The following is a 15,269-nucleotide window of genomic DNA, read 5'->3' on the forward strand; positions in this document are numbered from 1 at the left end:
TGCTGGTAGAGTATAAAGCACTGCTAGAGCACATTATACACAAAAGAACAAGCAGTCACTTGTCTGTAATTTGTTGACCCCTAGCATCTGAAAGCCTTCTGTTGATTTAGTAGTCAATCTCCAATTACTCTCCAGCTTTCTTTTCTCCTTGTGTAAAACCATTTCCTAGCCTCTACACCAGAAATACATCAATAGAGCTCTGTGAGAGCCATAAAATCCACAGTCTGGGATGCTTTGCTGTTTTAAGATCCCTTCACTGATTAAGGGAAATAATTAATTGTTCTCTTTTGCTTTCTATTTCTTTTCAAACAAGTGTGCCCTTTCCTGCTCTGTGAACTGCACAGAGTTCTGCCTTGGTTTCCACTTGGTTTCCTCCCACGGGAGCTGCTGGAGCTTGGCTGCAAGATCTGGGGAAGGCAAAAACAACTACAGCTCTGGGAGAGCAAAATTTGGGTCACAAATAATCTGGCTTTTACATTGTGGGACAGAGAGACCAGGTAGCCAAAGCATTTACCAGCCCTGGAAGTGGTGAAGGCCAGGTGGGATGAGGTCTCAGCAGCCTGGTCCAGTGGAAGGAGTGTTGGCTGGGGGTTGGAACAGGATGAGCTTTCAGGCTCTTCCACCCCAGCCTGTGCTGTGGTTCTGTGGCTGTATGACCTGACTGACTGCAGTGCTCAGCAGCCCTGCTGGACAGAGGGCAACACTCCCTCTGCACTCTTCCCATCTGCTTTTCCACTCACAAAATTCAGGGTTTATTCAGAGCACTTACTGCTTTTGGCAAGACAGAGCCCAGAAATTCCCCTGTTCAGGGGGAAATCTGGGTTTTCTCACTTGCCTTCATTTCCAGTGGCTTCCATGTATCATCTTGCATTGCATTTTTCCTTTCCTGGGAACTTTGGAGACCTGTGTCATGCATGTATGGGACAACTGTGGCTTGGCCTGGCACAGGGGCAGACAGCAATAGCAGTAAAAACACACCTGGAGTTTCTGCTTGCATCTGAGCCTAGGCCAGCATCTGAAATTTGATCCAGTTTTCTGGTGCAGGCAGGTCCAGTGAGACCCTCAGCGTGTTCTACCTTAATAACCTCTGCTGGTTTGGACTGGGTACAGTGAATTTCCCTCACAGTAGCTGGTGTAGGACCTTGTTCTGGATTTCTGCTGGAAACAGTGGTGATAACTCAGGGATGTTTTCATTTCCCCTGAGCAGTGTTTGTACAGAGCCAAGGCCTTTTCTGGTTTTCTCCCCAGCAGTGAGGAGGCCAGAGGGCACAAGGAGTTGGGGTGGACCCAGCTGGGACTGCTGACCCCGGGGCCATCCCAGACAGTGTGGTGTCATGCTCAGGAATTGCTGGCTTATGAATAGCAACAATTTAATTTTATGTAATTATTGATTTAATTATTGTCTGTTATCTGCTGCCTTCATTATCATGTATCTAGTTTATTTTCAGTTTTAAATTAATCCTAGTTATTGGTCCTAGTACCACTTTCCCTGAATATGCACACAGATGACATTGTTTCATTGATTTTCCCCAAAAAGAAGGGTGTTAAATGAAGTATAAAATATAACTAAACCACAACAAGGATAGAAATTCCCCACAAACAGACAACCTGTGACGGCTGAAACAGATATCTATCATGAGGGGTTTCCTAGGGGAAACCTCCTTAGAGAGCAACACAAAATCTCTACAGATTTATGGTGCTTGTGTTCCACTTTCCCACAGTTTCAATACAAGAGAAAACATTAATGCCTCCTAAGGCTCACATTAGTTAGTCAAGGTCAGTCCCAGGGTTAGAGCTGTACCCACTGTCAGATCAGTGCTGCCTGAACAGCTGAGACTGTGTCAGCCTTGACCTCTGCACAAGGTCTTTCCTCTTCTGGCTCAGCTCTATCTTCAAATCATAAAACAAGTTTCATTTTCTTCTCTGGAGAGCCTGAATGCATCACTTCCCCATCACAGTCCCTGCAGTCAGCAGCAGGCATTTGTCTCCAGGGTCTCATCCCTCTGAGGGTGTCCCTGCTCCCCTCAGCCTTGGCTGCAATTCCACCTCTCCCTGGTGTTTCTGCATTTGCTCAGTAAACACACCGTGTTCTGGGTAATGTAAAACATGAGCATCTCACACACTGATAAAATTACTTCTGTGCTTACACAGCCACTTAATTCCATTTTGCCATTGATCTGTCATTTTAAAGTTAAATAATAACCATGGATTGCAGCCAGGATACTGAGTGCTGCTTTCTCCCCATCTAGCTTTTGATTTATGTGTTTGTTTATTTACTGATGGATTTAAGTACTCCCTTTTGCATTTCACACATAATCTGGCAAATCCTGGGGATTTACTTTCACAATTGATTAGAAAAGTCAAAGTTTCACAGATAGGATTAAAATGGAAAATATCTAGGAGGCTTGATGGAATCTACTTATGACAAACAGTATCTCCAACAGGCTCTCCAGCCTTAAAAATCTGTTTTGTGTGTTGTCAAGCACTGTGAAGATATAACCATTTCCTGTTACAGGTATCATGTCAATTAAAGAAACACACTTGAATTGCTCATTTGTTCTTTGTGGGAGTGCCTTGTAGGCTTTTCATTTAATCAGCACGTGGGAATTTTTTTTTCCATTTGCTGGTAGTTTTCTTCTCTTGAGATTAAATCAGACAGGCTGGAAGGCAAGCAGTGCATTTCCAATACTGTCATTTCAGTAAACTAAATTTAAAAATTCTAAATCTGTCAACATGTGGCATTTTGGTTTTTTCCTTTTCTGTTTTAGCTCCAAACCATGTATTACTTCTTCAGTGTTATTTACTTTTAAATCTGTGTTTAGAATAATATTAATGGCTTATGACAGGGCAAACTGCTTTTCAGCTTTTTGATTCTCTGTCAAATGGTGAACCTGGCTTCCTTTTGATCCACTCTCACAACCAAAGCAACCCAAACCAAATCAGTTATTCACACACAGCTGACTCCACAGTGGAATAATTTTCCAGATCATTTCAGTGCAGAGTGATAAAAAGATTAGGCTGGTGTCAAAGAGTAGATTACAGGGCAGTCTGGAGAAAAGAATTAGATCTGCTGCTAATCACATTCTCCTGGGGCTCAAGCCCTCTTACTTCCCTTCTCTGGCACTGCTGGGTGATGAAACTCAGTTCTGCTGCACAGAGCTGTCAGTGGTTTGATGGCCTTGGGAAGGCTGGAACAGAGTTAGAGAATAAGGTAGGTATTTATTGAAAGGTCTTTAGGACACACCTTGGGCAGGACAAGAGCCTGGCCAGGGCTACACCCAAGGTGGACCCAAAATGGTCACAAAATGCCAAACCAGTCACAAAGACTCACACTTCCATAAGTTTTGGTCCATTTGCTTATTGGGGTTTAATTGTCCCATTTCAGCTCCAGGCTGTGAGGTCCCATCCTTCTTGTTCTTCCCTCCAGCCCACCCTTGTTTGTGCTTTTGGGCTGAAAGCTGTCCTTGGTGTGCAGCAGGAAAAGGATTTGTTTTATCTACCTACTCTGTGAAGAGCTCACTAACACTCAATATGAGGCTCAGAACTGCACCCCTGGGCAGCACAGAACCTGGAAAACATGAAAGCTAAAATGTAAGGCATCATTTTGAACAGGGGCCTTCTTTTACTGTTCCTGGTGAATTTAATGCCAAAATGAGGGGAGGAAAGGAAAGAGATTGTGTGCCAGGTCAAGAAATTCCTGAAAGAGCAAGGCATCCCTGTGGTGTTAGCTGACCACTGGAATTTGCAGAAGGACAGTCAATATTGACTGACCCTTCCTGTTAAAGGAAGGTCAAGTGAGCAGACATGACAAGGTGATGGGAAAGCAGTTAGTGTGTCCTGGTGCCAGAATGTCACCTAAAGCCAGGACAGGCAATGCACAGAGACCCACACAAGGCACTGGAAAACACCCCAATTCAATGAAAATAGCCATCCCCATTAAGTGGTAACAGTCTTTGCTTAATTGCTACCCAAGGAGGTATCCTAATTGAGAGCAGATGAAGTTTAGCACATCTTAGGCAGTGGATTATTGCTCAGATAGGAGGGAAGGAAAGTCAAAAGTATGAGACTAAGGCATTTCAATCTAAAGATGAAGGTGTTCATTTTTACTAGATAAAACCAGAATACGGCTGGGGAACCATTGAATTGGAGTGTCTTTCTCTCCTCATCCAGAAGGTCAGGGTCTTGCAGGGACTGGGATGAAATGCCCCTGGTTTTGCACTTGTTTGCTTCCAGGTGGGGAAGGAGCGAGACCTGAGTCCACCTGCTCCAGCTGGACATTTAACCCAGCCCAGGCTGGAGCTCAGCCCTGCTCTGGCTTTGCTTGCTCTCTGGAGCCCAGAGCAGCTCAAAAGCACCTTTTTCTCAGGTAGAATCAGGACCCCTGTGCTCATTCTAAGTCCCCTGGCCCTAATGAAGACTCCAGCTGTGTCAAGATAATGCGACTGATTTTTTTTTTTCTTTTTTCCTAACCCAGCAATTCCTCTTTCTTTTTTAAATAAAGAGGCATGCCAAGAAAAATCCAGGGCTTGTTATCAAGCCAATCTGTGGCACAGGCTGTGTGGTAATGTCCACCTCAGGTGATGGATCAGATGTATCAGTGCCTAGATACTAAGGCCTTTTTTATCCTTGCAAACTCAGGGCTTTCCAATCTTTAAGCCTGATCAGAGATAGAGCACTACAAGAGCTTACTTAAATCTCAGCGAGCAGAAAAGAGGGTGAGGGCGAGAGAGCTCACATAAAATAAAGACCGCTCTTTGAAGATAAAACATAACTCCAGGTACAAGGAAAGCCTTTAGAGAACAGAAGAGAGCTTTGTCAGGAATGTATCTCATTTAGTCCCATTGTTTCACTGCATGCTTTGCAGAAAGCCAACCATTTATCTTGCCTTTTTTTTTTTTTTTTTTTTTTTTTGCACAGGTTTTGGGGTTTTTTTCCCCTCCATTCCTGATGCCATTTCCATTTCATTAGGAAATGAATCACTGATGAGGTGCTAGTCCTATCTCCCTGCTGGCAGGCCTCAAACACAGGCTAGTCTGGAAATAGGAAATGAATGTAGTCTTGTGACTGAAACCTGAATGCTTTTACAAGTAGATTTTTATTTATTTTTGTTCTGTGTTCTGGATGGCTGTTGTTTAGTGTTTATGCCATGCAGACAAAGAACTCCATGTCAGAGTACCTATGGTTAGATACCTCCAACACATGTTGAGGTCCCAAAGGGAGAAATTTTCAACGGGAAATGCACAGGGCAGAAGAGTTCCTAAATTTCCACATCATTTCCCCTGTGGGCTCTGTGAGCTGAACCTTCCTGGTTCACAGCACACTACTGGAATGTTGTACCCATGTCCCTGAAAGCCTCAGAGGGATGTCTCATTTTCACAGTTGGTGTACACATTTGTTTGTGGAGTTCTATGCCCAGACAAGGAGACATTCCTGTAGCTTGAGTAGCTCTGCAATGAAGCATAATGGTGTCATGGGTTTTGGAGAGAGAAGAAAGCTCCCAGAAAGGCCACGTCAGCTTGGGCCTGACCTTTCCTCCAACAGTGATGCAGACCAGGGTATTTTCTGTGTAATGTGGCCACACACCGAGCACCCACGACTTGTCACATATAGGACAATCTACACCCAAACATCCTTAAGCTGATGATTCCTGAAAAGCCAAGTCCTGACCCACACAGGAGTTCATTTTGGCTACTTCAGGTATTTCACAGGGAGAGGGGAAGAGAGGGGACACCACTTTTCTAGGCCCTGCCTGATCTCAGCCTCCACTCAGCCTGTGTTTGTCTGACATAAACTAAGTTGTTGCCAGAAATACCCATCTTGGAGCATGAAAAATGTGTTTTTCCCAGGAACATTGGTCTAAATAAAATACAGTTCTGCCTACGACCCCAGTCTCTTTCATATCCTCTGATAATACTCCTACATGACTATCATGATGTTGCAAGTCTTCACAGCTTCCAGCCATGGTTTTGTTAAATTTCAGTTAGATAGCCATGAAAGAAAACAAACACAGCTTTTCCATAACCTTGTCCCTCAGCTTTATAAGGTTAATATTTGTAATACACACAGTTATTTTACACAGCTTCTAAATGATAATCTAATGTCTTCTCCATTTAGAGAACACATAGCATTTTGTAGAAATGTACAGCATTGATTCAATTGTAAAATGTCTTAGGTTGCAATGCAGGATGTAACCAGCAGTGTTATATTCCATCACCAGCTGTTAAACCAGCTGGGGCAGGGCTCTTTATCTCCTCCACCACCCATCCTCCCTGCAGGGTATCTGCTGTTCATGGGCCAGCCAGGCTCACTGCAGGGCTCAGACAATTCCAGCATCCCACTGGGAGAGGCTCCACCCAGGGGGAGGAGCCCAGCATTCCCACCTGGATCACCCCTGGCATTCAGAACCCCAGCACAGCCTGTTTGCTCTGGATTCCCAGAGGGAGACCAGACCCAGCTCAGCACCACTGGAGCTTCAGAGGAAAACTGACCCTTCTCCAGGATCATCTCTGCTCCAACAGAACCACATCTGTCACTGCAGGAGGGCTGGACTGGACTGACACCAACACCCTGACCAACAGGGGGTCAGGTCGTGTTCTGACTCTGTCAGTATTTTCTTTTTGTTTGTTTGCTTTTTTGTACTACTACATTTTTAGTTTTCCTAGTAAAGAGCTGTTATTCCTATTTTCATATCATTGCCCAAAAGCCTCTTAATTTCAAAATTATAGTAATTCAGAGGGAGAGTTTTATATCTTTGAGGGAGGGTCCTGCCTTCCTTAGCAGACACCTGCCTTTCCAAACCAAGACAGATGTGCAGGAGTGGCACACACCACTTTCACTCAAATCATCAAAACACACTGGGAATTGTTGTGCTGGGAGTTTGATCAAACACCTGCAAAGATACAATTCCCATAAGGGCTTTCTTATTTTGAAGACCCAGATTTACCAGCAGCCTGATTTTTAGAAGAGCAAAACTTCCAGCAGCCTTCTGCATCTGCCCCCACTATCTTCTTCCAACAACAGTGCATATGCATGACTTCTATTCATTCCTGCAGAGATGGAACATGATGCCTAAGTCCACCTGTTCCTAAAAATTGCTTAAAATCTTAAGAGATAATACACAAAGAGATGGGGGACACTGAGAACCTGATAACAGCATCACAGAGCAGGCATCTCAGGGGCTTGCAGTCAAAGCCATGAGTTCAGGGATGGCAGGAACAGGTCTGGTAGAGTGAGCCAAGAGCAGCCAGAGAGGTAGCCTAGCAATGGTGGACTTGTTGGAAGTCTTTAGTCAAATTGCTTCATTTCTCCCAGTGCATCCTGCCAGATTTGTCTCATCACCCCTAGGACAAAGCTTTCTTCACATGATGTAGGTAAAATGCCAAAGGCCTTGGTGGAATCTTCATTCCCTGTAGTCTATCAGAAGTTAAAAATACCCTCACCAAGTCACTCTTAAAACTAAAAACTTTCCCACCTTCCCTTTCTCCTGGAAAGTACCTTTACTTTGCCAATTGTATTTCTTTCTTTCTAGTTCTACAGTGAATTGTTTTGTGTTCCAAACCTACTTGGAACTTAGCAAATCTCTTATTTTAATATTGCATTATTTCTCAACACTCCCTGTCTGTTTTTGTCTTCCTGCCAGTCCATGTTTTCTGTTCTTATTAAAGAATTTACAGGTCAGGGACTGCCTTTTTTTCTGTTCCTTGTTGTGATAGGGAATTTTTGCCTCTGTATTTTCTATTCTTCTGCATTTGTATGATGCACAGTAGTTTTCAGAAATGAGTTTGAATGTTTTTTGTAGCCAACAGGGTTTTTTCCTTCTATATCTGTTTTTCCTGCTTATGCTGGAGCAAAATAGGACACGTCCAATGTGCTGTGCATCAGCCCATTGATTAAGTAGGGAACTTTTCTGTGCAGTAATTATTGTTGCCTAAGCTATACTGAAGCCGAGCAAATCATTTTTATTTCTGTATGCTCTGCAACTCAGAGAAAGAAGCCCTAGTGATAGTTAGACAGCATATGAATTGCTAGAAAAATCCCAGGTTGTGCACAGATCATTTATAACCCAGCCAGCCCAGTGTTTGCAGAGGGTTTTGCCCACTAAACATCTCATAAATCATTGACTTCCTTTAAAAAGATAACAATAATTTCAAAGAGGTAAGTGGGATTGGTCTGGATCATTATGTTCTCCCTCTAGGGCAGGGAGTTGAAAGTTTTAATTTTCTTTCATCAATCTAAGTCATCACCCAAGGCCAGAGTGTGATGTTTGACTTCCTCTACTGGAAACCTTAGTGAGAGAAATCTGAGCACCCTCCACAAAAATCTTGAGTGATGCTAGTGCAGTTGCTCAGGAATTTGTGTCATGAGATGACTGCCTGTGAGCAGAGTATTGTGACCCTGTGCCAAGGCCACTGTGGGACCAAGGCCTAAAGCCACCAGCAGCAGAGCCCGCTCCCTAATTTGGGTTTACAAATAAAGAGAAGGGGGCAGGAGGATGTCACTTTTGTCATTAGGACCTCCCAAACAAGTCTCTGTGTACAGGCATTATACACACAGCCAGAATGATTTCAACATGGGTTTGGTACCATGAAATTCACTGCACGTGATGTGCAGAGTTGATTTGTGCAGGGAACGTGTCTGGGGTTTCAACACATCTGGCAACCCAAGCAATCCCTTCAAACTAGCTCCCTGACATTCAGGAGCTACAATAATGGTTCTAAATCTTTCAAATCTAGGCAGCAGAGAAAATACAGCCCCATAAACTCAGCTGTACAGTTCTGAAGGCAGGAGGGTTCCTCCTCCAATGCAGCTGCTAAAGCTACACTGATGCTTCCTCCATGTGACATGTCTGTGGTGTGTGGCTGTCTCATCAGGAGGATGGGGAATTAGCAAAAAGACACTTAAGAAATACTGCAGAAGGTGAATTCCCACCAAACAAAAGCATTTTACTCTGGCACTGATGATGATGCTTTTTTTTTTTTTTTTTTTTCCCTCAGGATCAAATCTCAGCCAGAAGCCTAAATAAGACTAAGAAAGAAATGATGACTGTGAAATGAAGGCTCCTGGAATCTCACCTGAAGTTCATGGCTGGTGCTCTGATCTGCCACCATTCCAGCCACAACAACCATAATAGGAACAAGGGCAGCCCTGAGCTGAGCATTTTTCCTTCAATTAATCTAATAGGTTTGCTTTTTTTGCAAAAACTGCACATCCCTGTAATATTTTCTCCAAATATGCTAATTATTTAAAATAATTATCTGAATACTTAATATAACACAAATTTTAAGTATGTGCATTGATTCTTTGTTACTTTCTATTGTAGTCAACTTCTTTTTAGCCAGTTGTACTAATTTCTTGGAGTACTGTGAAGAACATAGGAACTTTCTAATAGGAACTCTGTGGAAAATGAGATACTGAATATTCCCTGCAGTCCATAACATTATGTCAGAAATAGAACAAAAGAGACAAGAAGAAGGAAATTAGCAGAGCAAGAAATATATTTTAGAGCCAGCAAAGGCCCTTGCTTGCTGATGGCTTAGCTGGAGTCCTCAGATATTCTAGGGGAATTCTGGCAGGAAGGAGTTCAATACAGTCATGAATGTGGGGTGCTCCAAGCTGGGAGTTTTAGAGCAAAACTAAAAAAAAAAAAACTCAGACTAAAACTAACCCAAAAAGAGGTTCAGAGTAGACTTAAAACTAAAACTAACCCAGAAAGAGGTTCAGCACCCTCACATGTGGGATGTTCCAAGCCAGGACTATGTCAGCTTTCCACTTCCTCGTGTCATGTTTGGCACCTTCAAGCTGGAAAAGAAGCTGCCACATTCATAGACCAAAGGACAGAGCAATTCAGAGCATACAATGTTAAAAACCTGTTTAGTAACAATTTGACTTCCTGCCAACTGCCTGTTGCTGGCACACTGCACCAGCTATGCCAAGAACGACTTCTGCAGGCAAAAGGAAAATTGGCACCAAATTAATTGCTTTCTTAATCTTTCTAGTGCCACTGCCAAGAAAGGCAGTCCTGCCTTTGTTTAGTTCCAGATTTAGTGAGGCCTTCCAAACAATTTATTTCTTATGTGCCACAGAAGGCAACTGGAGTGACAGACCTCAGATGAGTGCAAGCACTGAGCAAATCACTTGGGAAAAAGACACTTAAGAAATACTGCAAAAGGTGAATTCCTACCAAATTCACAAAAATTCATACAAATCCAAAGCCCTTCCCCAGCTCAAAACGACATCCGTGTGTTCTGCCTCCTTGCAGATCCGACAACTGTGCCTGAGAATTCCGGGACAGATGTGGCAAAAGGAGATTTGAGCACTGCAGAATCACAACCACACACCAGCTACTTGAGGGATGCGGGACTTGGAGGAGGGACCAAACTGCAATGGTCTAATCTTCTCCAGCTCCTGCTTAATTAAAATTCTCAGCACTCTATTCAGGAGACAGAGTTCAGTTATAGGTCAACATGAGTATCACAGATTATTTAAATAGAATGTGTTTCAATAAAAGGAAATTCAATCTACAGATGAGAATTTAAAAGGTACAGATGTATTTCTTAGAACTGGTGTTTCTACCTTTATAAACTGATGATCTGTCCTCTTTAAAATAAAATACCAAGCTATAATGTTTTAAAAGGAGTGTGTTCTATTAGCTGCTTACCTAGATTTCCTTGTAAATTAAACTGAAGCCCTCAGCAAAACTTTTCTTCCTTTTGTTCTTTCCTCTCTAATTATACCATGGCACTAATTATCTTATGGCAAAAACAGTCTGTAGATTGCTGCTGCCTCAAAAACTTAACCACTGCTCCTCCTACTCTCTCGTATCTTACAAATATTTCAGTCAAAAAAAATGCAAAAATTGAAACCCAACTGAAATGCAACAAAGAAGCAAAATTCTGCTCAAGTCTTCTCGTTTTCTAGAAGCTCTCTGGTTCTCAGCTGTTTGCTATCCCTACTGATCCCCAAAATCTGATTCACTCTTGTGTTTGAACCTCAGCCGTTCTCCAGCTATGAATGGTACTACCTGTGCTCTAAAAACCATGATTGTTTCCTGATCCCTGATTCCCATTCTCATGATTGTTAGGATCTTTTCCTATAGCCTTTATGTGGCTGGTCTATCTCTGGTATAATCCCATCTGGAGTAATTTAACAGTAGTTGTCAATAGTGAAACCATGAATTTTTTTCATTTGAGAAAATCATTGTAAAATTGGATCATCATAGAGTGCATTTCAGTGAAAATACCAGTTTGATGGCTTTAAGTACAAGCTCAATAAGTCATGTTTCTAAGGTTAAACCATGTAATGTTAGCTTATGGTTAATGGCACAAACCTATGCTCACTCCACAAAACCTACTATATTAAGACCCTCTAAAAAGAGACAAAAAGGGATTTAAACAAATTTTTCAACTCATCAGCTCACCATGGAGTCAACTTAAAGCACTGATTAACAGAACCCTTGCTATCCTGTCTACACCCATAAGTAGCTTAATAAGACATAAAATATTCTGATCAGGAATTTTAAGTCAGTATTTTTTATGGATGTTTTTACAAAATACAACAACATTATGCATATAAAGCAGTCTGCACAAGGCCTTAATTTTGCACAGGCCCATCAAAAGCAACCTTCATTTATTTTGCATGTGTCACTGATCCGTGCGACCTTTAAACTGTTATTAAGCAGGAAAATTAAATATCCAGCAAAAAGCTTTGAGAGAACAATTCATTAGAAAGTGCTCGGTTTGTGCTGCACCTTGCATCAAGTCACACACCTCTAGTGGGAAACTGCTGGCATCTGGTAATGCCGGGGTGAACATTCCCATCCCAGAGCCATTCCAGACCCACTACATCATCTCCCCAGCACCCCCAGGAGTCTCTCCCCTCCAAGGCACTCAGATGTCCCTACTCTCCACCTGTATGTCAGCCACAAGGTTTCCTCTCTGCCCTGCTGACTGTGGGCCTGATAGTCCTGGGTCTGAGAGATTTTCGCCTGCTGGCAGCTGCTAACTTTTTCCCAAGGAAAAATTTCTCAAGAAAATTTCTTCTCGAAACAGTCTTGGAAAACAACTCTCCTTCCTCAAAACAATCCTTCTCCAGACCAATGGCATTAGACAGGTGTTGTTCCTATTCACAACCATGTTAAGTCTGTATCAAGACACCTTATAAAAGGTAGTAAGAATTTAGACAATAAAAGCCTTTTTTCTATTCTCTTTACCTCCTAAAATACTTAAAGTCTTTCTTTCATGTCCTACAGCGACAGCTGAACAACCTCCTCAGAGACCATTCTCTCAAAGAGGCACAATGGGATGGTCCTGTGTTTTCTCCAGCTTGAATCAAAATGTTCATGTGCTTCTGTTTGCTTCATTTCTGCTCTCAAGGACTGGAACTTCCTGGAGTCTGAGCCCTGGAGTCCAGACCCCTTTGAATTTCCTCAGGACTCAGCCCGGTGGTGACTTAAATGGAGAGAGAGACAGCTTCAATCCATTGTCTGAAATATAAATTTAATAGTACAAAAATAGCGAACAATGAGGAATCCACTGTATTGGAGCAAACTGGATCAAGGCAGTAAACGGGGCAAAAGGCACGAGGCCAAAGGCAGAGTTTTGGGTTAGACAGAGGTACTTATTCACCCTGCTGTGGGTGGGGAGTTAAGGTGTGATCTGAGGGAAGGGTCCAATGGGGGACAATGATTAAAAATATTAAAACTCTTGCACCAAAAATCAACCTGTGATAACACAGAGAACCGAGAACTTTCTGGTAACCATTTGCATGGAGAGCATGTCAATGAGCCTTTTGCTTATGGCACTGAGAACAGGGTTTCCTAAGGCATTTTCCCTGGGTTTTCCTTTTTTTCCTGGGGAAGCTGCCCTCTGCAAAGGACAAAGTGCTCCTTTCACTCAAAGCCATTAATCCCTTCCACCACCCCTCACATCACCTGAGAATGTTCCTGCCTCCCTCTGTCCTGTGCCCGTGCTGCTGGGTTGTTACAGGGCAAGAGAGGCAGAGCCAGGAGCACAGGACAGCTCCATGGGCAACAAGATTATTTTTGTTCTGCTTTTATCTCACTACGGTTTTAAAAGCCTTGCCTAGAGCAAAAGGCCTAGAGCCACCACCAGTGGGAAGACCCAGCAGCACACAGGGATCTCCTCCACAAGGCAGACCACGGCAGGTTTCAGACATTCGTGCTGGTGACATCCAGAACAAGACTGTCATCCCCTGCCCAACAGTGACCCCTTGGTGACATTGCTCAGTAATAAGCACAGGCTTTGGGGGGAGGAGGATTGTAATCATTAAATTGTAAATCCCTTTAAATGCAAAGATCAAAGGGAAAGTTTCAATCCTATGACACATAATTAAAAATGCAGACGTGAATGGCTTTGATTCATGAATGCTTATGTACTTTTAAATTGTTGCCAGGGAGATCAGGGCATGAGAAAATTAAAAACCATTACGCTTCAAAAGGATAAATGATTTTCACAGCTTTCTAACATTATTTCCTGTTGCGCAGATTTTTGTGTGTTTTAACATTTTCCCCGCCCTGCCTGGGCAGATTAGTTCTGAAAAATGTTTTCCAGAAAATGTTCAGAACTCAATGAGATTAAAAGGAGATTAGTGAACTTGTTGGTTGGAGAGTTCCCATTCCTACCTAATGGCAAACACTTGGGGCAGTTAAAGAGGAGCCCCACCACACAGATTTTACCCTTATTCCTGCATTCTGATTTAAAAAGCCATGACCTTTTAATTCATTATTCTTTTTCTAATTGAACCAGTGCAATACAATATGGTACAGGCCATAAGCCAAATCTCCCTGAAGTTAAAGGAAATATTCCCAGGACTGTAGTGATTTCAATCTGTTTGTTTAACCTTTCTCACTTGTAAAAGTCAAAGCACTTAACTGAAAGGAAAAGGCTGTTTCCTATTTCACAACTAAAAATTGAGACACACAAAGTGGACATGAGTCTCAATCATCTCACCACATTCCAGAGTAAGCGTAGAGCTAGCAAGCTACAGCAAAATTTCCACTTCTGATCCATGGTGCCTCAGATTTGCCTGTCTTCAACCTGTCACCTGTCACTTTAACACCACCAACTGGCACCTGATATATCCTTTGAAGTGCTTTAAAATCACCCCGATGTTACCAGAGACAAACAATTAATTTCTCAGACAGAAACATCTTGCTGAAATGCACCTGGGGGCTGATGGCTGCAGGGAACTCATGGACAGCAGTTCTGTTCCTGGACTGAAAGTACATGTGAAAACAACCCCAAACTCCTTAGTTCTGAACTTACATTGCTTCTTAGCCACTGTCAGCACGGAGGGTGAGGATGATCAGGTGAAATCATGAAAGCTGTGCTGCACACAGCTGGATGTGAGTTTTCCCCCTCCTCTCCCTGTACAGCAGGTGGAATGTAGGATGATTTCTCTCCTCTCCTAGCACCTACATCCTCAGATGTCTCCATATCATGTAAGTGGTTTTGGTCTATAGTTCCGTAGGATGAATCCCACTATCCAAAATTTGTACATTTGGGATGAAGGACTAGACCCAGCCCCAGAGACACGCAGCTCTAAATACGCAGTTATCCCATTGTGTTCCCATGCTTTTGAATTTTGGGACTCCACTTCTAATAAAATAAGGTTCATACATGTGCATGAGGCTGACTTTCTCCTCACTCTGGCACTGTTCAGCTTCCAGTCAAGTCAACCTTCACAAAATTTCCCCTGAGGAGGAAAAGCCAGAGAGAAGTAGCAGCAGGCTTACAGAGCACTGAACAGTTCAGCAGGTACCTGATGGTGAAAGGAAAAGCCTTTTGTATTTACTTCTGAACATATGAATCAGATATTGTTTCTGTTTCCAGGGAGCGTCTCCACAGTGGCAGCCAGCTGAGATCCAGAGTAAGTGGCCATCCCAAAAATGCACTGATGCTTTGTTATCCACTGCATTGACTGAGAGAGCTCCAGGAAGCAGATGCCCTACAATAAGACATCTAATATATTAACCTTCTTGTAATTTGTCATATCTAATGTCTGAATAACAAATAGGATGGCAAGAATTTATCCTTTTTTTTTTTTTTTTCAATTGGCAGCAGTTCAAGAACGTATTATTTTTGGTTCTTTTTTTGCCATTATTGGATCAATAATGTTGCAACATAATTCTCATTCTTCAGATTTCAGTCCAAAGAAGATTTTCTAGCCTGAGTTTCTTTGTCACACAGACCATAACTCTTAATCCATTTACTGCAAAGCTTAGATCAGTAACTTGTATTTCACTAAGGCAA

Source organism: Sylvia atricapilla, chromosome 20 (assembly GCF_009819655.1).
Source record: "Sylvia atricapilla isolate bSylAtr1 chromosome 20, bSylAtr1.pri, whole genome shotgun sequence".
Taxonomy (NCBI): Eukaryota; Metazoa; Chordata; class Aves; order Passeriformes; family Sylviidae; genus Sylvia; species Sylvia atricapilla.